Below are 26,838 nucleotides of genomic sequence, written 5' to 3'. Positions count from 1 at the left end.
CTCATACTTGATAAGCACGTGCTCTACCACTGAACTGTACCCTCCTCCCCAAGGCAAGTTTTCTTATCCATTATTCTGCAGCTTAGGAGTTCAAATAAATTGGAGTTGAAATCCAGATGTTTTGACCCCACTGTGGTTCTTTTCTTTATATTCTGCTTAAAGGGGTGTGGAAAGCAGTTCCTTTGTTCATTTCTTTATTCAGCAGTTTTAAGCACTGTCTTTGCATCAGGGTTTGGCTAGGTGCTTGGAACAGAAAACAAGAAATGACCCTGCTCTGCAGGGGCAGGAAGCCTAGACCAAAAGCTGGGTAATGTGATCCGACCTACAGTAGCCATGTGCAGACACTGAGGACAAACTGTACCCCCGTCTTTGCTTGGGCTTCCCTTGCCTTCTGGCTGGTACACACCAGGTCACCACAACCCAGAGGGGCCCACAGCCCACAGCAGAGTAAGTATATCGATCTCCTCTCCCCTCTCGGCAGGGGCTGCAACATGAGCATCCCTGACTATGTGCAGTGCGCTGAGAACGACCAGATTCTCCCCGTGGTGATCCAAGCCATTGGGATCATCTCAGAGGAGAATATCTTTTGCAACTATAAGCGAATCTCCTTGGTGAGCCAGATCAGCCCCTGCGGCTCCCATTGGGCACTCTGTATCCACTACATGCACCACTATGCACCCGAGAATGGGTGGGGAATCTTCCAGGCCCACAGCAAGGTAGTGGGCCTTGTCACCATTGCTGACTGCCTCTCGGCCAAGGCCTTCGAGAAGCTCCATGTGCAGAGGAGCTGTATGGCACCACGCTTAATGACTCTCAGCTCTTTGTCTTTGTGCTGCATGGGGAGGTAGCCGAGCAGAAGCGCACCGACATGGCCTTCAATCTACGAGGACTGCAGGCTGGTGGAGAAGAGGATCGAGGACTTCACTGTGTCACTCTTCATCATGCTCAAGTCCAAGTGGCTGGATAGGGTCCCCAACAAGTCTGGGGATAAGATCCCCCTCCTCTGCACCTTGTTTGAGAAGGAGGACTTCATGGGATTGGACACAGACAGCAGGTAAGTCTACCTGGAGGACCGGCCGCCCTCACTGTGTGCCAGATTGCTTCCCTATATCCAGGAAGGGATCATCAAGGAAGAGGGCTGTCTTGTAGCCAAGAGTGGATGGAGGTGCAGCCCGCTGGTTTACAGACGTTTAAAAGTGAATCTGCCTTTGTTTCAGAGAGATCCTTTTAGGGATATTGTGGACACTTACTCCAGCTTTTCAGCCAAGACCCCTGGTGGGACCCCTGGAGTTGCTGTCCAATAGAGTAGCCACAGCCTCTGATGCTAGGAGCACTGGGGAGGAGGCTGGTCTGAGCTGACATGTGCTGTAGGTCAAATGTACATCAGATGCTGAGACATCTAATAAAAGGAATGTAATCTAACTTGCTACTTTCTATATTGATTACATGTCAAATTGATAGTATTTTACATACAGTAGAATAAGTAAGATCTGTTCTTAAAATCACTTTCTAGCATTTGTTTTTTGTTTGTTTCTTTGTTTACTTTTTAAATGTGGCAACTGGGAAACTTTCTTTACATGGATCTCATTTCATTTCTGTTGGGAAGCCTGTCCTGGGACAGTCTCATCCCTTTGCTTAGATAAGAGATGCTGAATCCCGAGATGCAGAACGAGGCTCTGGTTGAGCTGGGGGTGGAGCCGGTGTCTCCTGACTCCCAGGCCCAGCACCTGCACGGCTCAGGCCCTCTCTTCATGCCAGACAGCCACCATGCCAGGTTAGGTCATCAGAAACACTGCCAGGGACTTCCGAATGAACTCCTTACGCAGAAAAAGGCGTGTCACGGAGTATGGGACAGAGCAGAGAAAGGTTCATCCTCACTTTGTCCCTGTGATAAGGTCAAAGGCCTCACTTTGCCTCGAAATTGCAGACGAGCTCTTCTGGGCTGCCTACCCCACTCCCCACTTTCTGCTCTGTTTCCCCGTGTGTCCATTGTGCCGTCCCTCAGGCAGAAGAGGTTGAGATGCCTTTGCCGAGAGGTGGTCCCCCTTTGCTGGGGAGAGTGAGGGAAGTTGTGTACCCCCGGCCTACGGCCTCGGGCATTGAGTCTGGAGAGTGCTCATGGCGGTCTCACAGGTGACGGTCAGAGAACCTAGCACGTGCAGCTGGGGCCGCTGTGGAGGCGGTGCTCTGTGATTCTTGAACTTACACAAGATCAGATCCTACTTTCTGGTTGTTGGTCAGTTGGAGGAGAAGGTGCCAGAGAATTGAAAAAAAGAAAGTCCAGACCAGCCCTGTGAGTGAGAGGCACAGGGGACCCGAGTCCCACCTGCGTGTGGATACCTGGCGAACTCTGCATGAATTTTCAGTTCCTCCCCGGATATTCCTCTATGGCTTAAGGAAGGGGCAAGGCACGTCGTGGCAATGATCTGTACTTGTCCTCACAGGGTCCTGCCATCTACATGTCCGCACTCCCCTTCTGCTCCTTGGAGATGAGGTGGCATGTTTAGGAGCCTGGGCACTGCTGAAGGCACAGCTGCCACCACCGGGGTTCTCCCAGACTGGCTCTGTTCATCTCACCTGTCACCTCCTGCTGAGCCCCCAGGCGTTAGTCCAGGTAGGTGCATCGGTACAACGTAAGCAGGGACCAACTTCTCCCCCTGGACAGACTGCTGCATGAGCAGTGGAAGCCTGGAGCCATGCCCCAGCCCCGTGGCCAGTGCTTCCTCTTTTGTCATAGGAGGCACTGGTGACATTTTTGCTCAGCAACTGCTTGGCTCTGAGTCTGTAGACCCACCAGAGAATGCCAGCTTGTTTTTGCCTTTTCAAGTCTGTCCTTGGGATTTGGCAGAGTAGCTTTATGTGTGCTTAGCCCATAGCGGTTGACACTGTCACCATTGTTTACCCAGAATCTCGTGTACCAGGCATGGTTCTCGGCATCAAAATACAGCAGCGCATTAAACCTCCCTCCTGGTGGGTCTGTCTGTTTTGGTACAAAAAGCACCCAGCCAGCATTTGAATGTCAGTGAGATAATGCGGCCAGTGAGCTCGGGTCAAGCAAGTTCTTCTCCAGTCACTTTTACTCCATTGTTCCTTTTACTATTACACAGTCATTAATTTATAAAACAATGCTTTGGTGCAGGAGCAGAAACTAATTCTCTCCTGCTATTCTTGGTGGAAGTAAGTAAAACTGTTCAGCCTGAAATGCGACCACATTTTGTAGCTCAAAAGCTATCTAGACGCATGTAGGTGGGGTTTTGGTTTGGGGCTCTGACCATGTTGGTGTCCCCCGGCAGCGCCGCTCCACACAGGCCCCTGCCTTCCCTGGAGCAGGAGGTGAGGGAGGGTCTCACCATCCCCACATCCCTGTCCTCATCACACTCACGTAAGTTCTTGTACAGGCTGTAAAAGTCATTTTTGTTCTCGTGTGTTTCTAATTTTCGCTTGTTCCTCTTTTCCTTTTTCTTTTTTCCTTTTTCTCTTGTACTGCCCTTTGAGTATGTTGTTGCATCTGAAAAGGTGGGCTGTGCACACCCTGCATTGGAAATAGCTGGATCGCCCTCCGTGCTGTCTCCATCGCTTTAAAAAGCAAAAACTTAACAGCTGCCTTGATCCATGTATTATCCTAGACATCTTTTAATTTTCTAATTTTTTGGAATATTTGCTTTGTTAGCTCATCACCCACTGGTGTTTGATACCTGTTAAAATCCTTGCTTTGAGGAACCTGTTTGGTCCTCCTCATGTTTGGTGACAATGCGCCCTTATTAAATTTGTTTGTTTTGAAGAAGTGAGATGGAAATTGATTTAGGCGGCTGCTGAAGGATTCTTTTCATGGAGTATTTAAACTTCTAAAGTCAAAGTCTGCAGCACCTTGCTCGATATCTGCTTTTACACAAAAGTGCTCAGCACGAGGTTCCTGGCTGTCACTGTGTGACGTGCGTGATAGCCCTTCCTGGCCGATGGTCACTGGTGAGGAAGTGGCAGGCTCGGGGGTGAGCAGCTGCAGGGTACGCTTTTAGAGGAAGCAGTCACTTTCTTTTTTTTGCATTCAACTTCCCCTATGCCATTTACTTTACTTTGCCTTCATAAAGGGGCAGTGTCAGGTCCAAAATCCATGCCACTCTTTTGTTCCCTGTACGAGGCTGGTTTTTCTGAGTATCAGGACATGGCCTTCTCCGAAGATGCTGGCTCACCTGGATCTGGTGGACACAGGGACCGCTAAAGGGGACCTTATGTTCCACTCTGCTTTATCCAGTGGGCATTCAGAGTCGGGTCTGTGGTTTGCCTCAGCAGCCTTGCAGGCCTCCCTGCACTGGCCTTTACTTTTAACCCACGTTGGCAGTAAATGGCTGACTCCGTGTCTGTTGCAGCTGACGTCCACCACTGACGGCCATGTCGTTACTTTTCGGTAGTGAGACCCCAATACCCTAGTCAGCCGTGAAGGAAGATGCTTTTCTCACCCCTACCATGGTTCATCTCACCCGGGGGAAGTGTTTGGCCACCACCATCATGCTGACCATGAGGCTCTGTTTCTCCTTTCATGCTCTGGTCCAAATGTCAACACTGCGTTTTTCACTGACATGGTCTCGCTTGAGACAGGCCAGACTTTCTGAAAGAGTACAACACATTCTGGGTGGGGAACAGAACAGAAGTAAGTGTCGCAAATTGAAGGAGTCTAGTCTGTCCGGGTTGGCAAATGCAGGCTGGGATCTGTGATGGCTGGGCTGTGCCCTGGACACAGGCCTTTCCCGTGGCTCCTGAGAGCACAGGGGTCGGAGTGAGAACAGCCTTGCCTGGGTTCCTCCATTCTCTTCTGCTCACTGGCAGGTGTGTCTTCTAATTAGGAGCTCCCCCAGACCTCGGGTCCTTCAAAGCTCAGACCATGGATGAACCTTAAGTCCCTTCTCCTGGGCCTCCTGTGTGAGAATCCAGTGCCTTCTGAGGTGACCAGTGGCAGGAGATGCCTCCTCCTCCAGGGAGCACCATTCGGAGGACTGTGACTCAATGCACCATGCTGTGAGCTTGTGGGGTGACGGCCATGGTCCCTGCAGAACCAGACTTGAGATGGGCTTAGCGATGGAAATAACAGGACTGATTCCAGGGCAGGGCTGGTGGGAGGGAACAGGGGATATTGAATGTGACCTCAAACACCTAGGTGGGTGATGGTTCTGTTAGTTAAATGGTGAGCCTGGGAGGTACCTGCCAGGAATCGAATTCCAGAGTAAATGGTGGACATGAGGCATTTTTAAGATGCCATTTGTCATCCAAGTTAGGACTTCAAAGAGGCACTCTGGTCTATGAGCCTGGGGCTCAAGTGAAGGTGCCGGACTAGAGATACACATTGGGATTTGTCCTTCTTAGCTGGAGTTCACAGCCTTACATGTGGGTTAGCTCTTCTCAAGAGGTGCAGACTGAGGCTGAGGGAGGGCAGGGCTGTGCCTCGGTTGGAGGGAAGCCCAGACAATGCAGCTTTGGTGTGTCAGTCAGTGGCATTTGGGATTTTCAGAGCAATGCCATTTATCCTTAAAGGGCCGGGTGGTGGGCAGGGCCAGCCAGGATGAAATCTAAAGGGAGGTTCATGGCCACGTTTGCGTCTTGGGAAGATGCAGAGGTTGCAGGGTCCGGGAGGGGAGACTCCTCAGAAGCTGGAGTTGGAGTGGGGAGAAGGTAGTCACACTTACCTGTGACGGTGGGAAGGAGTCCTAGGGAGACCCCACCCTACCGGACTCTCTTTCCCATGAACAGAAGGCAATCAGACAGAGGATCTGAGATGAAAAGGGATGGGTGCTCTGAGGGGAGCCAACCTGGAGAATGGTGCTTGGACAGTTCTGGAATAGTCTTCCTGCAAAATAGAGTTAAAAAAAAAAAACACAGACTCTAAAGAATATTGACAGTAACTGAGGAGGAGGCAGTTTTTCTGGCCTCCTAAGGGTAAGTCATGTATACGGGGATACACAGAAGTATCGGGCAGTCTCTTGCGGGGGCTTGATCCTTACCAGAGTCAACAGTGCAAGTTTAAAGGGGCAGAAAGGCAGCGGAGGGAAACTAGCCAGGCCTCGTGTCAGGTACCAGTCGGCCGCCCTAATTGCGTGTTCCATTCACATCCATCCCTCCCATGTGGGCAGTGGCAGCCCCTTTTGCGAATTGGCAAGACTTCTCAGAGGGGTTAAGGTATCGGTCAATTTAGCGGCTAGTAAATGCTGTAGCAGGATTCAAGCTGGGCCTTGTCAGACTTAAAGGGCATGTTTTATCTACTAATTCCGGTACCTCCTTGTTGTACCTGGAATGGTGAAGTGGGTCAGTTTTGGAGCCTTTCAGAAAAAGTGCAATTTAAGTGCCTCAGGACTGTTTCACAAACCTCAGTGTTCTTTGATTGTTCGGAAGCAACACAGTGCTTTAAGCCCCACAGATGTAAGGTCTTCCTCCTTTGACGAAGACGTGGTTGCAAATGACATACAGGTGCAAAACCAGACTTAGCAGCTTCTGAAGGGAAACTCTCCATTTCTTCCTTGATCCGCTGTCTTCTGCGGGATGTAACTCTGCTGCAGCGTAAGCCTGAGTTTTCCGTATGGATTGAGGGTTTGATAACCAATGTTAACATAAAACAATCAGATGGAGAAAATCGAAATTGGCAATTTATTTTTGGGTTTCATTAGACAAGATGCACTATCGGTTAATGGCCCATATAACGTATGAAATTGAGTACAGAACATTGCATTTCTTACTTTCTACTTAGAACTGTGTTCCATTGTAAGGTTGTCTGCTTTGAAAATTCAGCTCAGCCACTAGGGCGCCTGTCAGTGTCTTGGTGTGATTGCATTTACACAGTGCATGTAATCTGGGCTTCCTCAACCCCAAACACTCCAGTGCAGAATCATGGGCTGTAGCAATCACTTAGTTATACAAATACTTCTGAAACTATATGATTCCAAAAAAAAAAAAAAAAAAAAAGAGAGAGAGAGAGAGAGAGAGAGATTGCCTTTATCAAAGTTCTTTGGAATTAAACTGCAAACTGTTGTTGAGCAGTTCTGGCTTGCTTTATATATGAATATATACATTTCTTTGCATGTAACTTGGTTTTTGGACTAGAACACCAAGCTCTTGTTTTCCATGAGCCACAAAAATCGTAGCCAAATGACACATGTATGAAACATTTTATTCTTCTTTTCTGAGAAAGGATCCTTAAATTTGGAACTTGGGCTCTGATTTTGCTTTTAGCTCTTCCCTACCCTCTTGTCATCTCACTCCTATTTCCCATGTGGCCTCCAAGATGTCATGGTCTCAAAGGAGTGGGTAGACAAACACCATTTGGTCACCATGCAGTGCTGCTCTAGAGGAAACCCAGCCAAGAACTAAAGGACATTATCAAAGAGGACTTCCTGGAAGAAATGGGCTCTACATTCAGTTCTGAGAACAGAGTAAGAGTCAGCCAGGAGAAGGAGTCAAGAAGGTGGCTCAGGTGGCAGGTGAAGCCCGGGCAGAGACATGGAGGCTTGCGGGGTGGGGACACGGGGAAAGTGCCCTCTGTGGTCCAGGGTGAATGGTGCCCCTACTGGGGAGGACACTGGAGAGGACCTGGGAGGAGGGCTTTGGAGGAGCTTGGGTTTTACTAAAACTGACCCAGGAGGCAGTGAAGGGTGTCAGCAGGAAGTGACTCTCAGGAAAGGTACTTCTGGTTTTGCTTTTCATATTCTACAGAAAGAAGGGTCGGGATGGGCGAGAGCAGGTAAGTCTCTCACTTTGAGACCCATCCCGTCATTCATTTATTCATAACATGCGAACTTCTGAGTGTCTAGGGGAGAGTGGACCCACATTAATAAGAAAAATTTATTAGCTTCTTGGGAGCTTAGCAGTGTCAGAAGTTGACTTAGCCTAGAATGTTCTAGGAACAGAGGAACAAAGTGCGGAGGTTGGAGGGAGGGAAGGCTTCCTTGAGAAACAGTCAAGATGAGCCTGGAGGCAAGTGGGAAGTAGGAGCAATTCAGGGGTCCCCTGAGGTCACTGGGGACCACGGTACTGAGGTGAGGCTTGGCGAGTAGGGTCAGGGTCAGGGTCAGGGGTGGGGCTAGAACTCTACCAGGGAGCCTCTGAAGGGTTTGAAGTGGGGGTTGATGTAATCAAATTTGTGCTTTGGGAAGGCTGCCCTGGCTATGTGTGTGTGTGTGTGTGTGTAGCGGGGAAGAGGGTGAGGGTGCCACCAACTGGGGGGCATTAGAAGACCACTCACAGGCTGGGAGGTGACCAGTGGGAGAGGGACGTCGGGGTTGCTTGGGGACGGCAGGGGCAGTGTGGATGCCGGATTTCCTTTTGGGGAGGGCTTGTTAGTGGGGCCGCCCTAGCGGCACCTTGTGGCTGGAAGAAAACAGATGGAGGTCGCCAGGTGGACTTTCCTCTTCTCTCCTTCCCTGCCTTGCCTGATGATCTTAGCTCAGCCAACATCTGGAACAGAAGAGGTAAGTTCTAGGGTAGCCCAGTACTTTGTTGCGCTCGTTCGAGTGAGATCTGATAGGACATAAGTTTGTGTTCAGATCTGCATGTTCACTTAGCTAGAAACGTCCCATCTTTTGGATTTCCATAGGGGTTTTATTCTTGATAAAGATTGCTTTCTTGGTGAGAGGAAATTTAATACAGCTGTTATCTTTCTCAAAAAAAAATCATATCTTTTAAGAAATTTAATATTCAAAAGAATCGGAATATTTAAAAATGATAAAGTAAGGTTTTGGTGTAGTTTCTTCGGTTTCTGAGTTAATGTGGAGTTAGAGCCTTTGCATTACTTAATAGCTCATCCTTGTCAGTATTTAAAGAGCAGTTAGTGAGCTCCACAGGCCCCACCTCTCAAAGCATCGTTAAAGTTTGCTCTGAAATGGTGAAGTCATACAGTTCTTGTTTGCAGAAGCCAAACAGTTGGTTTATAATATGCAGCATAGCTCCCTTTATAAAATAAAAATAGGATCAACATTAAGAAAGTGGAAGATAATTGAGTTTTTTTAAAGCTGAAACATAAACTTTCTTGTTCTAATGTTGCAACTGGAAATTTTGAAAAGAAAAATCCTTCTGTAACATCATCTACGTGGAATACATATATACCTTTCACGTTTGAAAAATAACTGCACAGTGGTTTTTGAAGTCAGGAGTATTCCACATCAGAGACTGGCAGTGATGGTTGCTGGTTTTCAATGGAAGAGCCCAAATTTGCCTTCTTAGCTTTTTTTTTTTTTTTTTGTAGTGAGCGGGTTGAGTAGTGATTTGCCAGCATGATTTTGGGGCAATTTGGGGGCAGATGTCATGCACCAGCAGTAAGATATTTCCATGCATTTCACTTTCTTGACATCAACAGGGCACATGTTGGGTTTATACCTGCAGGCTGGGATGCTGAAGTACTCCCTGATCCATCACCGTTATGTCCTGGAGCTGCTCCAGTCAGTGAATGATTTTCTGTGGCTTGGATGTAAGGTGGTCTGATGCAGATGATCAACTGTATAGTTAAAGTGCTATTACTTGAAATAAGAGAAACCAAGAAACATGGCTCTAACAATAAAGGATGAGGGAAGAGAATTGTCTGAGCTGCTTGCAGTGGAGAGTCTTCTCAGGTGACTCCCTCACCGTGATTCCTGCCAATATCCACCCCAGCCCTGCACGGTAATCCTGCCGAAGCAAGCATGCACTTTGCTCAGAAACGCAGTGAATTTCCTTGTGCCTCCATTGGTTGGCTTTTTTTTTAAGGCTCATCTTGCCCTTTGTTTAAATGCCATCCCTGTTAGTCACCTTTTTCACTCATTCTTCTGGACCTCGTCCATACATAGCTGCTGAATGGATGAACAGAATGTAGTATCTCCATGTAGTGGAACATTATTCAGATGTAAGAGTAAAAAAAAAGGAAAAGTAAAAATAAAAGGGAAGATGAAAAAGGCCTCCTTCTCTGGGAAGTCCACCCTGACTGCTCAACCTGCACTTTTCCCTTTGAAACCCAATACCTTATGCTCCACTCTACTCTTTTTGACAGTATTTACCACCTTCTAATAAATTTTAACGTTTTAAAAAAAAAAAAAAAGAGGGAGATGCTGATACCACTTCAACATCTATGAGCCTTGATAACAGCATGTTAAGTGAAAGGAACCAGACACAAACGGCCACATATTGTTGATTTCAGTGATCTGAAATGCCCAGAAAATGCACATGCAGAGGCAGAGAGCAGGTGATGGTTGCAAATGGCTGGGTGGAGGGGGGATGGTGTGTGACTACTAGTGGACAGGGGGTTTCTTTTGGGATGATGGAGTGTTCTGGAGATAGATGGTAGTGAGGGCTGCCCAGTCGTGAGTGTGCAGAAGAATGCTGAGTGCTGTCTCTGGGAGTGCCTGTTGTTGGGGCCGCTTTATTTTGGCCTCATCCTGCAATGTGAAGAGTCATCTTTTGCTGTGGCCTTTCTACTCCTGTGAGTGGTGAGGGTCAGAGACTTTGTAGAGTCATGTTTCTTTTTTCCCCCTTGCTAAGTGTAGGCAAAAAAGGTTTAAGCCTGAGAAAGTGCTCCATCTGCAGAAATGTCTTTCAGTTTTGCATGGTGTAAAAATCTTGAGAGCTTTTTAATCGTTGAGGACAGTCTGTGGGGGGAAATAGCCCGTGAAGCCTGGGTGAGACTGGGAAGAGCCGCGCTTCCCTCCCAGACACGGGTGGGGACTTCACCCCCGTTCAGGCAGTGAAGGGCCCAGACCCGTGAGCGGAGTTGACACTCGTGAATATTTACGTGTATCCGCTGCTTCATCTTGGATATTAATTTCAAGCTGAGTCAGTTTGTGGCGGCAGCCTCATCCTACATCAGGAATTTATAGTATCTGCTCTTTGAGGTGAAGACCAGTCAGACTTGATTATTTAACAGTCTCTCTTGAATTGATATCTCAGATTCCTTTATCAAAAGCAAAACAGCAGAAATACAGATGTCCTTTAATGCTGATGTGACCTGGAACGGGTTTAGTCTCAGTGCCTCAGTGGCCTTATCTACGGGTGGAGAACATGATAACAATGCTTCCTTCAGAGGGGCTGGGGAGGGGGGAGTGAGAAGCACAAATGTAGGACTTACACGTGATGCTCATGAATGACCGAATTTAGTGCTCTCAGACTGGTGAGGCCTCAGGGGCAGAGATGTCAGAACAGAGCAGTCCTAGCCAGAACTCGATCCGTGTTGGCAGCTGTTACGATCACTATCGCCACTGTGGGTTATCAGGTAGTTTTAAGACTTGGTAATATGAATTTTTGAATAATGTTAAAAGACTAGACATCTCAGACCCAGTTTACATAGTTCTCAAGAATTCCTCTGAGAAATGGATTTTTTTCCCCCATCTTAAATCTGAGTTGAGTCTCTAAAAAAATTCTGTATTCCTCCATCATTTTGCTTTAATTTTCCATTTCTTAAAAAAAAAATTTTTTAAGTGTAGTTACTGGGGACTGAACTGAGGGCCTCATGCATGCTAAGCACATACTCTCCCAAATGAGGTATAATCCCCCCCTGTTTTTTTTTAAACTTTACTTTCTTAATATTCAGAGGTTACAGGCCTCTAATTCTTTTTCTGGAGACTTGTCCATGAACCTGTAAATCTATAATTAATGGACAAAACTTGGTTTATTAAAAAAATCAATAGAATATTCTGCAATCCATCCAAAAGGAAATGCTCATTGATTTAAAATGTTTCTCCTTTAAGGTGATTTCTACTTTTTGGTCCAGCTTAATTTATTAACAGCCATCCTCATCATCATAATGAACAAACTCGCTGTGAGTGGACACTTACCTAAGGCTAAAATGCTTTCCTCATGTTTTACTTCATAGCAGGTGTTTGAGGGTAGGTATCAGTGTCTCCTTTTTTGCAGCTGAGGGATTGAGAGATGGGCCAGCTTGTCCCAAATCACACGCAGCTGGTGGTGTCTAGCTCGGTGCTGGAATCCAGGCTGCACAGGATGCAATCTCAATTGCTCCTCTAATCAGCCTCCCATTGAGTGGTTTCCCGAGCTCCTGTGAGTCCATAAATGACCGATTTTAGCGATCTCAGCCTGATGAGGTCTTCAAAGGAGAGACACCAGTGAGAATGTGAGACAGCGTGGCATAAATTAAAATTGTACATTTTCACAAATGTTTTATTCTCAGGTAATGACTTAAAAAAGTATTTTTTTTTTTAATTTTAGTGCTTTGTAAGCACTAAAGACAAAACATTTAAAATAATTATTGTGCAAAACAGAAGTGGGCTTTGAAAATCCAACCGTTGCTAATGATGTTATTGTTTTTCTCTAGGGGTGCTTATTGACTGAAAAATTTACAAAGACTGAATTGGTTTTATGTAGTCTTATTATGGAAGAAAAGATTGTCAGTGAGTATTGTAAGTAAAATCCTTACTCTTTTGTTTCCTGATGATGAATATGTTAGTTGTTTTCATGGCTTAAATACATTTCGTTTTTTGTGAAATTTGAGTAATATCGTTTACCTTGTCTGACTGTGAGAGTTAGACGTCTTGTATACAAAGCACCGTAGAGGTGCTTAATAAAAATGTGCTGTCACAATGACTGATACTTTAGAAGTAGCAACTCTGAATACTAAAACGTGTAGCTTATTTCTGATGCATATTCAGTATGTATATATATGATATATATGAATATGGCTTAAAATAACAAGGATTCAGTTTTTTTTTTCCTTAGTGCAGTATGAAGTTTTAATGAAATCTGTATCATTCTTGTGAGACAGGGAATACTTAAATTGCCTTAAGCAGACGACCTTGAAGATTATTTACACAGAATGTGTAGTGTTAAAGCTCAGAATTCATGTTGCCGTGTAAACATCCACTCAGACATTTAAATTCGTGGGATTCTGACCAGAACCATTAAGTTTAGAAAAATCCGCATTGATCATTTTCAGGGAATAAGCTTCTCTCATATGTGATTAAAGAAAATTTTGATATTTTTTCTGCATTCTTAACAGGATTTAAAATATCAACATTTTGATTTGACATGTCACATTTTAAATAGAGAGAATAAAGCTCAGGCTGTTTTAATATGTAAATAAATGTTTTTGTATTTCAACAAACTTGTATGATTTCCTGGCTCTTTGAGAAGTATTTTGCAAGATACTTTGATTACCTGCTTTTGGAAAAATACAGACGTGACTTTTATGAATATAGGCCTAGTACAGATCTGTTGGTTTTTGCTACAGTGCAAGACATGTGGCCTAGGAGAGCTTTGCTGCAGATTGCCAGGACATATCCAAGGTTTCAGTCTCCCCTCCTGTAAAATGAAGTGGCTGGACTGGATTCTTTCCTCTTCTAAGATGAGTTTCCATGAGCCTGTGTCTTTTGTTTATATTCAGGAGTATTAGCAATATCAGATTAAATACTGAATACCCCTCCCTTCCCCCAAAGCAAAGTTCAGTATGTGGTACACAAGTTTTTAGTTACCTGATTCTCCTTTCTGATCCTACAGGCAATTTTTGTGTTGCATATTTCCCGGGAACCTGGAAGGTATTTTTAGCCGTAGGTGGCGCTGTTGCACATTCTTAGAGTCTTAATTTTCCTGTTTATAAAAGAAGGCTTAAAAAACATGATTTTATTTTGATTTCTTTGCTTAATGCTTCAGAATACCACAATGTCCATTGTGTCTGTCTACCTGGAAAAATTATTCTGCTTATATCTTAGTTTTATTCTGTCATCTCGCTGTGAACATTTCAGACTTGCTGTGCAAACAATGGCAAAATCGGACTTTTCTTCCAGTGTTAGAAATCAGTGGGCCGGGATTTTATAAAAGAGCAAGAAGTGGCCTCTGGAGCAACTTAAAGCTAAAAAGTGTGTTGAGTTCGCTGAGAATTGACCCCGCCGATGTGTGTTAATTGGTGGGAGATGATTTGGTACATATACAAAGGAGTGTAGTGTTTTGACTTGGGTTTGCGTGCACGTGCTGCCACTGAGCCACGTGAGCCTAAGTCAGTTCGTTCTGAGATTTCCCTCGTCTGTGAGATGGGGACGCTCATATCTGCTTTGTAGAATTGTGAGAATTAGAAGTTATGTAAAGTGTTTACCACAGTGGGTATGTCAAGAGGGCTTATAAACTTTAGCTGCTGTTTTGTGTGAAGACATCATTTGATGGTCTTTGGCAATTACTAAGAAACAGGAAAATAAGAAAAGCTGATTTTATGATGAAAGATATTTGAGGAGGTTCCATAATTCCTATACCCATAATTTAGCATCATCAGAGTCAGAACTGTTACACAGTCGCCCTGAAACAATGTTAACCCACAGAATTCTTTGTTACTTCATATATGTTGGGGCCTAAGAGGATCCAATACTTATACACATGTTGTCTCCAGCAGCCAACTGAGAGATGACGTAAAAGACTAGGCAGGCAATAAATGTCTTCTTTGTTACTGATGAAGCCACGTTCTCCATGAACTTCAGGGCTGTGGGTAAATGAGTGTCGTGATACTGTGTCCCAGAAGTAGAGACTTACCCTGTCCCATGTATCTCTGGGCCACAGCGAGCCTTCCCTTGAAAGGATCTGCCCCATCATGCAAAGGGCTGTCCTGCCATGGAGCTGAGCACCCCAGGTGCTTCCAAAGTGTGGGCAACACTGCATGCAAAGGAAGGGTTTCACATGTCCTGCTTGTCTCCCTGGAAACACACCTCACTCTGTTATTGTGAGGAGGGCTAGCTGTGGACCAGGGGTCAGTGGTGTGAAGGGAGAAGCACTCTCCATGGCCCAGAGGAGTTGGGAGGAGGCATCCCCTCCTTCAGTTTAAACAGGTGGTGGGATGGAACAGAAGGGTACACCCCAAGAGTTTATAAAAGGAGAAATAAGGATTTCCTTTGGGAATTAGTCTAGCCAGGAAACACAGGAGATGATTAGAAAGGAGACTTGTAAACCACTGTAATATTAAGTTGACATTTGTTGAGCACCAAAAATGTGCTACATTCTTTTCTGAGCGTTTTACACAAATGCATCCTTCAATCTTCTCAACAAGCGAGTAAGAAAAGTTTGATTGTTATCCCAGTTTTACAGTGTGGAAACTGAGGCACACAGAGGTTAAGTTGGCCAAGGTCACAGAACTAGTAAGTGGCAGAGCTGGTACTTAAACACTGGCTGTCTGACTTTGAGGCTCCGAAAATGGGCTTTGGGTGTTTAGATGTATCTGCATCCCTGGATTTCTGTACATCTCTGCATCAGTTAGCCCAGAAACGACAGGGAAAGGAGAGTTACACGGGTGCTCACAGTCGTGTCTCGGCCACTGTCCATGAAGAGTGCACCGTGATTAGCGTTAATTGTTTTCCAGGAGGTAGATCTGTTGGTATAACAGAAATTTAGTCCATTGAATTAATCTAGAAACCCTTCCTGCTCTGCTTCTGTCCACGCTTGCCATGTGACTGCCTGCTCGTGATTGGGCCGTTGAGGAGAACATGTACTCATGGTTGAACTCTGATATTGCAGTCTGGTTCATAGTTTCACGTCTTCTGTTACATTAATAAGTTAAATTTCTAGTTTTCTTGCATCAGTGTCTCATGAGTTTGGTTAATGTGAAACCAGTCCATGGGAGCCCAGGGGTAATGACGGTATAATTTCTTAGCACTTTGTGGCACTTCTAGCTGTGCAGACCTGCCTGGAGGATGTACGCCTTCCGCACTGATTTACCCCAACAGCAGGGCCCTCTCCCACCCCCGGATGTGAGACTGGGAGCTCTCTGAGTAGGCCAGTCAGAGGCCAAGACCACCAATCAGAAAATGATGAAGTACCTGGAAGTGGGTTTAATAGAATTAAAGGGCTTCCAGGTAGTCCGATGGGCTGTTTGAGTAATTTAGTGAAAAGCTGTCCACTGTCTGTGGTTGAGCTGCTTCTTTGCTGTTGAAAATTCTGGATTAGATGAAGGGATTTTAAAAAGCAGAAAGGAGTGATTTCAGGTGGTACGTCCACACCGGGGAGAAGTGATGGATGACCGCCTGTGTGAGGCATAGACAGAGTCTTACAAACTTAATAAAACAGCTTTAAAAGCTCTGCCATCTTAATGCACTTCATATTGGGTCCAGTTCATCACTGGTCACGCTGAGAGGGCAAATAATTTATGACGGCAGAAAGGACACGGAGGCAACAAAAAGGTCTCAATCACGTTCCCGTTTTAAAGAAGGTGGCACAGTGTAATATATTTGAGCTGGTTTTCCACTGAAAAATTTTTAGTGTTTTCTGGCTCTCCCCAGTTCCCCAAGGTTCCATGCAGCTGGGTGTCCCCTCAGTGCAGCTCTCTCAGCGCTTGCCCTGGGCTGACGCGTTGTCACGGGGAGCAGGACGGTCAGCATCCCCGACTCCTCCGAGCTCCGTCTCCTCATCCACAGTGCCGGGTTTCTCATCCGTGTCTACTTAGTAGGGTTGCTGAGAATCACACGTGATGGTTGTCAGGTGTGATTTGTGGTTGTCTCTGTGATTGGCATATAGTCAATATTTGATAGAAACACTCGTTTTTTTATTCCAATTGTGGCTCCTAGATTGCAGTGGTTTTTAGTCTGCATTATTTTATAACTTTACTCATTTTTAAATATGCACTTATTTTTATTTATTTGTTTGGAGGTACTGGGGACTGAAGCCAGGACATTTTGCATGCTAAGCAGGTGGTCTACAACTGAGTATCACCCACCCTCCTTGTCTGCACTTAAAAATAAATATTGCAATACACAAAAGAGCTCTTAATCACCATCATGGGACCTAGTCTCTGTATAGGCATTTGAACATGTATACTATATCAATAAGAGTAAATGTTGTTGGGACAAACCTTTCTGAATCTGTTAATGTGCTTAAAAACGATCATAGCTAGTGATAAACACGAGACTTGGATCCAGTACTTCTTAGGGTCTGTTTTGCCATCATGGGAAATTACATTCTACAGAGAAGTCTAATTGGGTCTCTTTGATAATTGGATGGTTTAGCAGATGATCAAGGCTTTCAAAAGCTGACAGTTTTGTATTTTAAATTAACTACAAATTTATATTCTAGAAGTTGGAAGTCCTAAGCTTGTGAAGTGTCCAGTAATCCAGGGGGAATATGTCTGTGTCTCTGTGAACGATTGTGTGTGTGTTTTCAGGAAGGTAGAAAGAAGTTCCATATAGACTTCTGATATATTTCTCCTCTAGTTTAAGCTGTAGGCTTATATTTACACAAATAAATTGATATTCTTTTGTCATTTGGCATATTGATGGGAATAAGTCGTTCTCATACTTGTTTCAGAAGGGTTGGGAAGCATGAGCTTAGAAAACGGGAGGAGAAAGAGGCAGGGAGGCCCTTCACATTTTGTGCAGGATGAGAAGCAGTAGCTTTTCTTTTCTCTTTTATTCTAAAGCAAACTGGCACTGAAACATAACATACTGTTACTCAGAATTGCTTTTCTGATCAGATACTAGTGCCTCAGATTTTTCAAGGCAACATGAATGATGAAATCTGTTTTAGAATTTATCTTTAAAAGTAGTTTTATTTTTCAAGGGAAAGGCTATAGCTTGTTCTTTCTTCCAGCGGTACATGAAGTTCTCATTGATCCAGGTACATGATCTATGTGCTTAGTTTCTTTGGGTTTTTTGTTTTTTTTAAGTGCGTGTTTCATTGTGGTGTGAATGAATGTTTAAAATTTCTGGATTTTGATCTTTAGAACATGCTGATTTATCAGAACTGTTAAAAACCTGATTGTTCTTTGGCCCTTGTTTGATGGTTCACCCTATTGATTACTGTTGTCTGTTAAAGACAGAAATTCTTCCTCTAGCCTGCAGATCATTAAGTGAATGGTTTGCAGTGTGCCTTTAAATTTCCTTGAATGCATTGAACATGATTGTCCAGTGAATTTTGGATTGACTCATAGTAATGACTTTGCTTTGTTTCTGTGGCTTTTGCTCCTCTCCACAAGAGTTTGAATTCTCTATTGCATTTTGTATAAGTGTTCTTAACAGGGGAAGATATTTTGAATTTTTTACAGAGGTGGGTTTTCCTAACCCCTCTGAATGCCTTCTGTAATTGATACAACAAAAATCTGTTATTGCAGTTCTTAATTATTTCATACACTAGTTTTTGGCTTAATCAGAAACAGTGAGAGAGTGATAATAAAATATAGGAAAACCTTCCTTCCTTTGAAGAATAGAAATCAGGTGGTCAGGCTCACCCATGCTTTACTCTCATGTCATTGTGTATCATGATTCGGAGATGGAGTTGTTTCAGTTTTATAGATTTTTCTTTAAACATTTGTGTTGAATTCTTTCTCCAGGCTGATGTATCCTTTTGGGTTTGTTGAAAGTGTAGAAGGGAAACAAATGCTTTTTTTTGTTTTCCGGAGGCCTGAGTTGCTGATGATAAAGAGTTGAGGGTGGGCTGAGGAACAAAGTGACACTCCCTCTACTCCCAGCTGAAACTGATGAACAATGAAATCAATTAAGTGTATTGGTATTTGACCAATAGAATTCAGCGAGACCAAACTGGCTAGTTATGCCAAAGAAAGTACTGAATTCACCTGCAGAATTAGTTGCTTTACCAAGAAGAAGCAGCTTAGAGCAATCAGAAAAATCAGTCCTGTGATGAGATATAAAATGAATATAATATCTTTTATTTCTGAAACTTTTCTATGTTAAGTTGTGTAGAGCTAAAATTAAGTTTCAAGCACCAGGAGTTAAGAGTGTGGGTGGTTCTGTAGGATCATTATTCAGGGATATGCCTAGACCCTGCTAGAGTGGCTGAAGCTGGCAGGAAAAGGCCCAGAGCCAGGATTTGTCACCCAAGGGTGTCCCCCATAATGGTTCCATGTGGGAGCCCATGATTGGGTTAAAAAATTTTAACAGACCCCAGCCGCCTGTCAACATTAAGGAGAAAAAAAAGCTTAGTGACTGCTTTGCAAGCAAGCGCCTGTGCATCCTCACTCCTGTCTCCTTGCCTTAAAAAGCAGAGACAATGCTTTGCTTGCGTAGTTGAGGTTTTAGATAGCACTCTGCTCATTGCAAAGCAATGACCCAGGCCCTCAGCTATAAACGCTGGGCTTGTGTGCAGTTAGATAGTCTATTATCCCCAAAACAAGGACTTAGCTGGTCTGGTGGTCTGCTTTGTAATTCACATATCTAAAGAATGTATCTTATTTCCTTCACCCCATGACTTCCCTAAAGATACACTAAGACTTTGTACTCATGGTGGATTCTACAATCTCTTTCTCATCCCTTCTTTCCCCAAGTTCCTGCTTACTATCACACAACTGTTAATGACTTTTTCCTTTGATTATACACAATAAATATGGGAGCATTTGAGAGGCTCGTGGAGTTGGCTCCCTACTCCCTATCAATTTCTGGGCTTTTTCCACAGGGTCTTGAGTAATCATTTACTGTAGGTAAGAATTCTGCAAACCAGAACCCACAGATCCAGGTGAGAAGGATGCAGGTTTATCTCTCCTACCCGAGGGAGAGAGAGTAGATAATTGAGATCTGCTTCCTTGTGGTCTCTTCCTGCCCCAGGGCAACTCCAGTTCACCTGCAGGCTTCTGGCCTCTGCTCACAGGGCCTCTGTCCCAGGACTGACCGCAGCCTTTTCTTCCCTTGTCAACATTTCCTGTGTCTTTTAGAAGTTGGTCTCTTCTCTGCAATACAACCCTTGAAGATGTGATGGTGGTCAGTGTGCTGGTGGGCAGTCACTTGGGGACTGCCAGGAACCATGCTGATTCTCCTGAGTCTCTCATTCGGGGTTACAGAACTGTCGAGCACCGGAGGAAGCCCATTCACGTGAGGCCAGCACAGCATTGCATCATTTTTATTTTATTTTTGAATTTTCATTGGAGAAATTATTTGTAGCAAACTGTTCCAGATTTTCGGCCGCCTGATTTCCTCACCACCATTTCCTTGTTATCTCTGGTGCTTGTTCTAAGAACAAGGTATCTTCTCTGGTCATTTCTAGCAGCTGGGCTTGCTAAATCCTTGATCTGCATTTGAAGCAGAATGTTTTTCATGATGTCGAGCTGATTTTCCTATTTCTGAATATTTCGTGTACACTCAGCAACTGTTTCAAGTGAAATGCTCTTGTCCAATTTCAGTTTACCCACACTTGATGATCTCCTGCTTTCATGCTGAGGGCAGTTTCTTCTTCCTGTAATAAAAGTTAGCAATTTGTATCTACTATTTGAAAGTACTGGCGCTAGGTGCTTTTGTCCTTAGCAGTTTTAATACAATTCACCCAATAAAATGTACAGCGGTTTTTACTCTATGCCCAGAATTGTGCATTGCAGTCAATTTAGAATATTTTCATCCCACTACAGGAAGCCCCGTATGCACAAGCAGTCATTCCCATCTTCCCCATCCTCCCCCAGCCCCAGGCAGCCACAGTTCTCTCTCTGTGGATTTGCCTGTGTTGGACATTTCATGTAAAACGAGACATTTCATGTAAATGGAACCGTCTCTTGTGACTGACTTCTTTCACACTGAGTAACGTTTTAAATGTTTGTCCACGTTGTTGCCTGGGTCAGTACTCTATGCTTTGCTATTGCTGAATAATATTCCACTGTATGGCTGGGCCCCACTGTTTACCCATTCATTAGGTGATAGTAATTTGTGTTGTTTCTGCTTTTTGGCTGTGATGAGTAATGGTGCCGTGAATATTCCTGTAGGAGTTTTTATGTGGACATTTGTTTTCAGTTCTCTTACGTGTGTACCCAGAGAGCAGAAAGGCTGGGTCATTCATAAACCAAATGTTCAAACCTCTGAGGACCTGTCAGGCTGTTTTCCAAAGTGGCCACACAGCGTTACGTCCTCACCAGCAAGGGCTGCGAGCTCTGCTTCCTCTGTGTCCTTATTAGTGCTTGTTACTCTTTTTTTTTATTATAACCTATTGTAGTGAGTGTGAAGCGGTTTCTCCTAGTGGTTTTGACTTGATTTCCATTACAGCTAATGATATTGAACATCGTTTGATTGTGCTTATTGGCCATTTGTATATTTTCTTTGAAAAATACATTTTCAGATCCTTTATTCACTTTTTAATTGAGTTCCCTTTTTATTGTTGAGTTATAGGAATTCTTTTTTTATTTGAAGACAAAAATTCTTAATCAGATAAATGATTTGAAAAAATTTTCTCCTGTCTGTTGTTTTTTCACTTTCTGGATGGTGTCCTTTGAAGAAAAGTTTTACATTTTGATGAATTCCAATTTATCACTGTTTTCTTTGTTCCTTGTGTTTTGGGTTAATATTTATAATCTGAGGTATTTTATTTAAACATTTATATATAAAATAACTTAATTCTTAGGACCGTTCTAGGAGACAGGTGCTGTTGTTGTCCCCAGTCTATGGATAGGAGACTGAGATGCAGAAAATTTCACTGACATATCAGTGTCACAGCTACCCAGTGCTGTGGGAGTTCAGACCCTCATGTTTGTCCCAAGCATCTGTGCTCTTCACCAACATGCTCCACTCCTTCCTGAATCGTTATGGAAAAAGTCTTTCCTTTTTTGATTTCTCGTTAGTTTGTTTTCTCATTGAGGAACTCAACTCCTCATTTTCCTTGCAGAGATCAGTGTAGGTTTAGTTTAGGTCTCATGTAGGAAGAAGAATTGCTATCAGTTTACTTCTTTATTATTCACTCTCCATTGATGATTGTTGCTAGTTGACCTAATCAAGTCATGCTTAACTCTTTCCTGCTCATGACACTAAAAACAGAGTTATTACTTAGAGAATACTCAAAGAAGAAAGTACTTGAGTGATTTTATTTTTCTAACCAATCAAACCAATCAAATAAAAACCCCGGTGTTAGAACAGATTATAAGCCCTCCAGAATAGGGTCACTGTCATCCTTGTGTTTCATTTGTTTGTCACAGTGTCTGGATAGTGCCTTGTTGTCCAGCAGTTATGTTAGGATACGGTGCTCGTGAATCATTGTAAGGACAGAATTTGGCAACAGATTTTGTTGTTCATTTCACGAGGGAAAAGATCATATAGAAATACTGCTCAGATGTATTTTAAAATTAAGCTTGGAATTTTGAGAAGAGTTCAGGGAACCATACAAAGATCTTTTTCACTAATTTTAGAACTATCTTACACATATTATGGTTACATAGCAGAGTAAATTATCAACTAGATTTGACAAGAGGAGTGTATTATTGATTATTTGTTTTAGTTGAAATATTCTACCTGGGATAAAGTAATCAGTGCCCATAAATGAACAAATATGTTTGTATATCTATGCAACATGGGAGCAGACTTCATATGTTTCTATATAATATATATGACTGTGTGTTTTAATCTGTCTGTCAGTGTTTTTATAGTTTTTCAGCAATGTTGTAACTTTAGAATTCTTCTAAGAAAATCACACCCAATTCTAGTGCAGTTTGTACTGTGTATCCTGTCTTATCCATGGGATTCCACTCTCCCCTCAGTGAGGAATTTCCTCTCCTATTAAGTTAGTAGCAGAGTTAAAGGAACTGTGATTTCTAGGCCTTTGCTCTCCATGTGTTTGCAGTTGGCTGTCAATCACGATTTTCCCTTTCTTGAGTTTTCATTGTTCAATTAGAATTTTTGAAAATAACTATTAATATGTTGCATCGGTCTCCCTAGAAACTTGATGTGTTTGTACTTTTCAGTTTTCAATTTATAAAAAATGTGAATGCACTCTTGTTTTAAGTAGTCCTTTTTCACTAGATATTTGTTTACCTCTTTATAGTTAAAATATTACTTTCCCAATGAATGAATCGGTGTGCATGTTTAAAAAAATAACTTACTTTTTATTTTTCTTATTGTAACAGTTATTTTCATTGTAGAGAATTTAGAAAATAAGGATAAACACAATAATAACTTAAAAATGGCCTCTAACCTCACCTGGAGATACAGTTGTAAGGTTTGAAATTGAGAATTACAATTCCTCTCATGTTGTTCTTTTACAAGCACATTTTTGTTAATGAGACCCTTGAATTCCCATATGAATTTTAGCAGCAGCTAGTTAGTTTCTGCAGTGGAGCCGGCTGGGATTGTGATCGAGACCACGTTGTATGTATGGATCGCTCTGGGGAGCACTGCCATTCCAAGAGGGCTGTCTTCTGATCCAGGAATGTGCGTGGTGTGTCTGTCCAGGTATTTAGGTCTTCTTTAATTTTTTTCAACAATGCTTTGAGTTTACAGAGCATTATTTTGCTTTTTTTTTTTTGCCTTTATACTGAGGACAAGTGTGCCAGGTACCGGGATCAGAAGTTTCTTTGAGCCCCGCCACTTGCTGCCACCATGGACGCTGCGCTCTTGCTTTGCCCTCTGTACAATCTTGCACAAAATAGGACCTCAGTAACTCTCTCTTGAATGAATGATAATATGATTGTTGAATGATGCTTGACAGTCCTTGTGATGATGTCTTTTTCCTAGCCTTTCCCCTATTCATAACGATGCCCTTTCCCTTCCTTTCCTCCAGCCTGGTTTTCAGCCTGCCTGTGGCATTGATTTTCCCTGTCTGTAGACTCTTCTTTTCACTGGTTCACGATAATGTTACATGTGGGCTGTGGAAACTTGCTAAATGACAAGAAAGAGCAAATCCATTGCATGCTAGTATTTATAGAGTGTGTTATTCTTTTATTGATTGAAATTAAATCAGGCTGACCCCCTGAGCCCTCCCATGAGCTTTTTCCGCCTTCCTACAGGTGATACTGCTCTGGTTGCTGCATGTCCCTGCCCCCAGCCTTGGTTTTGGAGTTGAGTATGTCACCATCAGTGGAGCAATCTCTTTAAAAGTTGAAGACAACATTTGCTCCTTCTCCCTCATTGGGGACTTGGATGAGATGAGGTACCAGATAAAGAATGGAGCCCCACCTCATTCTGGCCCCCGCTCTTTCCATTCCTTTCTCCAGGGGAAAAGAGTACAATTCAACAGTATAAAGATTGATTGTGAGCTAATGAGATAGACAAGACAACCGAACATTTATTAAATATCCTTTCATGCCAGAAACAAATGTATTATACACACAAAAAGCACACAGAGCACGTAATACCGTGGTTACAAACGTGGGTCCGTGTTCGAGTCCTGCTCTGGAGTGACCAGTTCTGTGAGATGGAGAAATGTTAGGTCAGCTTAGCCTCTCCCGGACTTGTTTCCTGTCCTGCAGAGACGGGGCTCGCTAGGCGTCCTCCGCTGTAGAGGTGCTGTGGGTGTAAATGGCGCGCGTGGGCAGCCCGAGCACAGCTGCTCGTTCCTCGTAAATGCAGGATAGAATGGATTTGCGGAGACAGCTTTATGGCCGCACCGTGTAGACTCTCAGTGCTCTAAAGGGAAGACTTGTGGTTTGGAGATGGGATTCTCACTTCTGTAAATACCCAAGGATTGTGTTATTGGGCTCTTCTGATTTGAATCTATTCTTTAGAAAGTACATATCATAGATATATTTTTTCAAGCATGCATGCTTTTTTTCTTTTATTATTTATAGTTCTACCCTCTCATCTCTTGGTGTGACTTTTCATGGAATACAGGAAACAGCCCTAAGCTACCTGCCTCTTCACACTACTCCGTGGTGGTTTTCTTCCCTGACTAGAAGAGGGTTTTGCATAGGAAATTTTCTTTGTTCCCCTTTTCTTGCAGTCTCTCTGTCTGTCTGCCCTTCTCTCACCTGTCCATCTGTCCATTTATCTACCCACTCATTCTTCTGACATGTTCCAAGAAGCACTTCAGGCAGCTTACAGAAGAACAGATACCAAATAAACAGGTGAGAACATGGGGCCAAGTTCAGACAGGGAGGCTAGGAAGTGAGCCTCTGTGACAGTTGCAGGCGTGAGACACACGCCTCTGCCCTGTGACTTATAAGATCGACAACAAGAGTGTGCCTGAGGCTCCCAGCAGACACAGGGAAACAGGGTTTGTGGGAGATGCGCACTGGCTGTGAAATAAAAAAGTGGTTTAGGAGAAGCCCAGCCTTTCCAGCTCCTAAGGCTTAGGAGAATATTTTGAGTATCTTCCAAAATCAGTGTATTTCATCTTTTATTTTGTCAGAGTTCTACATATTTTTGGTTACATTCTAAACCTGGAAATTTCTCCAAAACTCCTTCCCACATGAGTCCCATGGCTCAGGAATGGGGTGGTCCTGCTCATTGACGGTGTTTGGACAGAAACAGAAAATGACAGCCTCCAAGGAGCCTGGGATTTTTCAGTTATGTTTTGTCAGTGCTGTAGATTTCAGACAATGTTTTCACCGTTTCTTTCCATCTGAGGCAGCAGTGTGCTCTCTTAGCAGCATCAGGAGCTCAGTGCCACGGGATGGTGAGTGCTGACTGCACTGCCTTCAAGACATCTAAGGTAGTGACTGCAGGCGTGGTGCTTTTACATACGGCATTTCATGTTCTTTAATAGAAGGTTTCAACAGGGAGTTAATTGAGTTAATTAACATTTAATAAATATGATGCTTTGTTGAAAAGACAGTTATAAGCAGAATATAAGCTGTGAAGATTTTAAGAACGGTTTCATTACTGAAATTTCAGTAGGGAAGATTCACAGTTTACCTTATTTATGCCTCTCTTTTAAAGTAACAAAGAAACAAGACAGAAAAAGCATACGATGATTTCTGTTCTTCCTCTTGGCTTACAGGTGCCCTCACCTCCAGTGACATCCATCCAGACACCAGCACTGACACTGGCCGTGCTCAGAACTGCCTCAGCCCTGAAGACACAACTGACAAATAGAAGGGGGCCGTGCCCTGTTACAGCAGGTGCTCTCACTTAGTGGGTCCTTATGTAACTGTGCGGTGTTAATCAGGATCGCCCATTCTACATTGTGTGGCACTGCTGAGGTATCTCCTAGTTACTTGTTTCTATATGTACTCGTGTATTTTCTCCAATGTGAGGTACTACACATCTTAAAATGCTTTCTTTCAGATGAAAAATAATGTGTATTTAATATAATAAGTCTGAAAAAAGGGGCAAAAGAGGCTATCCTGATCCCACTACTCAGAGATAATAATTAACACTTTAACATCTATTTTCTGTTCTTTACATCAGTGTGTATCAACTCTCTCATAAAAACCAGTGAGCACTCTGTGCCTGTTTACTTTATGGAGACCTCCATTTTCCATTCGGCTTATTACATGTTTTTCTACAATATTCTAATTCCCCTGGCATGATTTTTAATGACCAGTATAGCATTCTGTCTTGTGGAGGCATCGTCCATTTTACTTCGGACTTAAATAAACTTTTAAATTCCAAGTATACTTAACTGAAATACTGAAAAGAGAACTGTGGTGGTACTTAAAGGCCCCTCCATCCCTTCCCCTTTTTTCCTGAGGGCAAAACTTTTGGCAATGTGGTGTATATATTTCATGACATTTATGCCTATGACATATATATATACCCATACATACATACACGTATATGAGAAATCTATGTATATGTGTGTGTATATATGCTTTATTGAAAAATAAGGCCATAATATAAGTTTTATGCAGCTCGCTTTATTCACTCAGGGGTATATCATAGACGTTCTCCCACTCCATACTCACCCGGTCCTTTCAGATAGAGTGGAGGGGTCCCCTGATGTGCAGTTGTGTTCTCTTGTGCAAGGACACCTTTGTTGGGAGAGTGCTGTGGACAAGGCCTTGGACCACGCCGAAACGCTGGCCCCATCAGAGCACACAGCTCGCCGTGTTTTACCGCTTCATCGTCTTGATGGTCGATACTTAAGTTTTCTCCATTTTCCATTGTCAGAAAGGATGTTTGACTGGCATCCTTCTTCTGTAAATATTCCTGTGATCTCGTATGAGTATTCCTTTAGTTAAGGCTTCTGGAAATTTAGTCCCTGGATGTGACATTTACATTCATCACAGGCTCTTTTCAAGTGACTCTAGAAATTGCTTCTCCAGTGGGGAATGAAAAGATG

The 26,838-nt window shown here is 43.5% G+C and overlaps 1 pseudogene; it reads left to right on the top strand.

The window, feature by feature from the left end:
- Positions 1–362: 362 nt before the first annotated feature.
- On the top strand, positions 363–25,800 carry LOC135322442 (trafficking protein particle complex subunit 9-like; annotated as a pseudogene).
- Positions 25,801–26,838: the final 1,038 nt, after the last annotated feature.

This window comes from Camelus dromedarius, chromosome 11 (genome assembly GCF_036321535.1).
Source record: "Camelus dromedarius isolate mCamDro1 chromosome 11, mCamDro1.pat, whole genome shotgun sequence".
Lineage (NCBI taxonomy): Eukaryota > Metazoa > Chordata > Mammalia > Artiodactyla > Camelidae > Camelus > Camelus dromedarius.
Note: the sequence above shows the minus strand (reverse complement) of the source record. Positions and strands in the feature narration are given on the sequence as shown.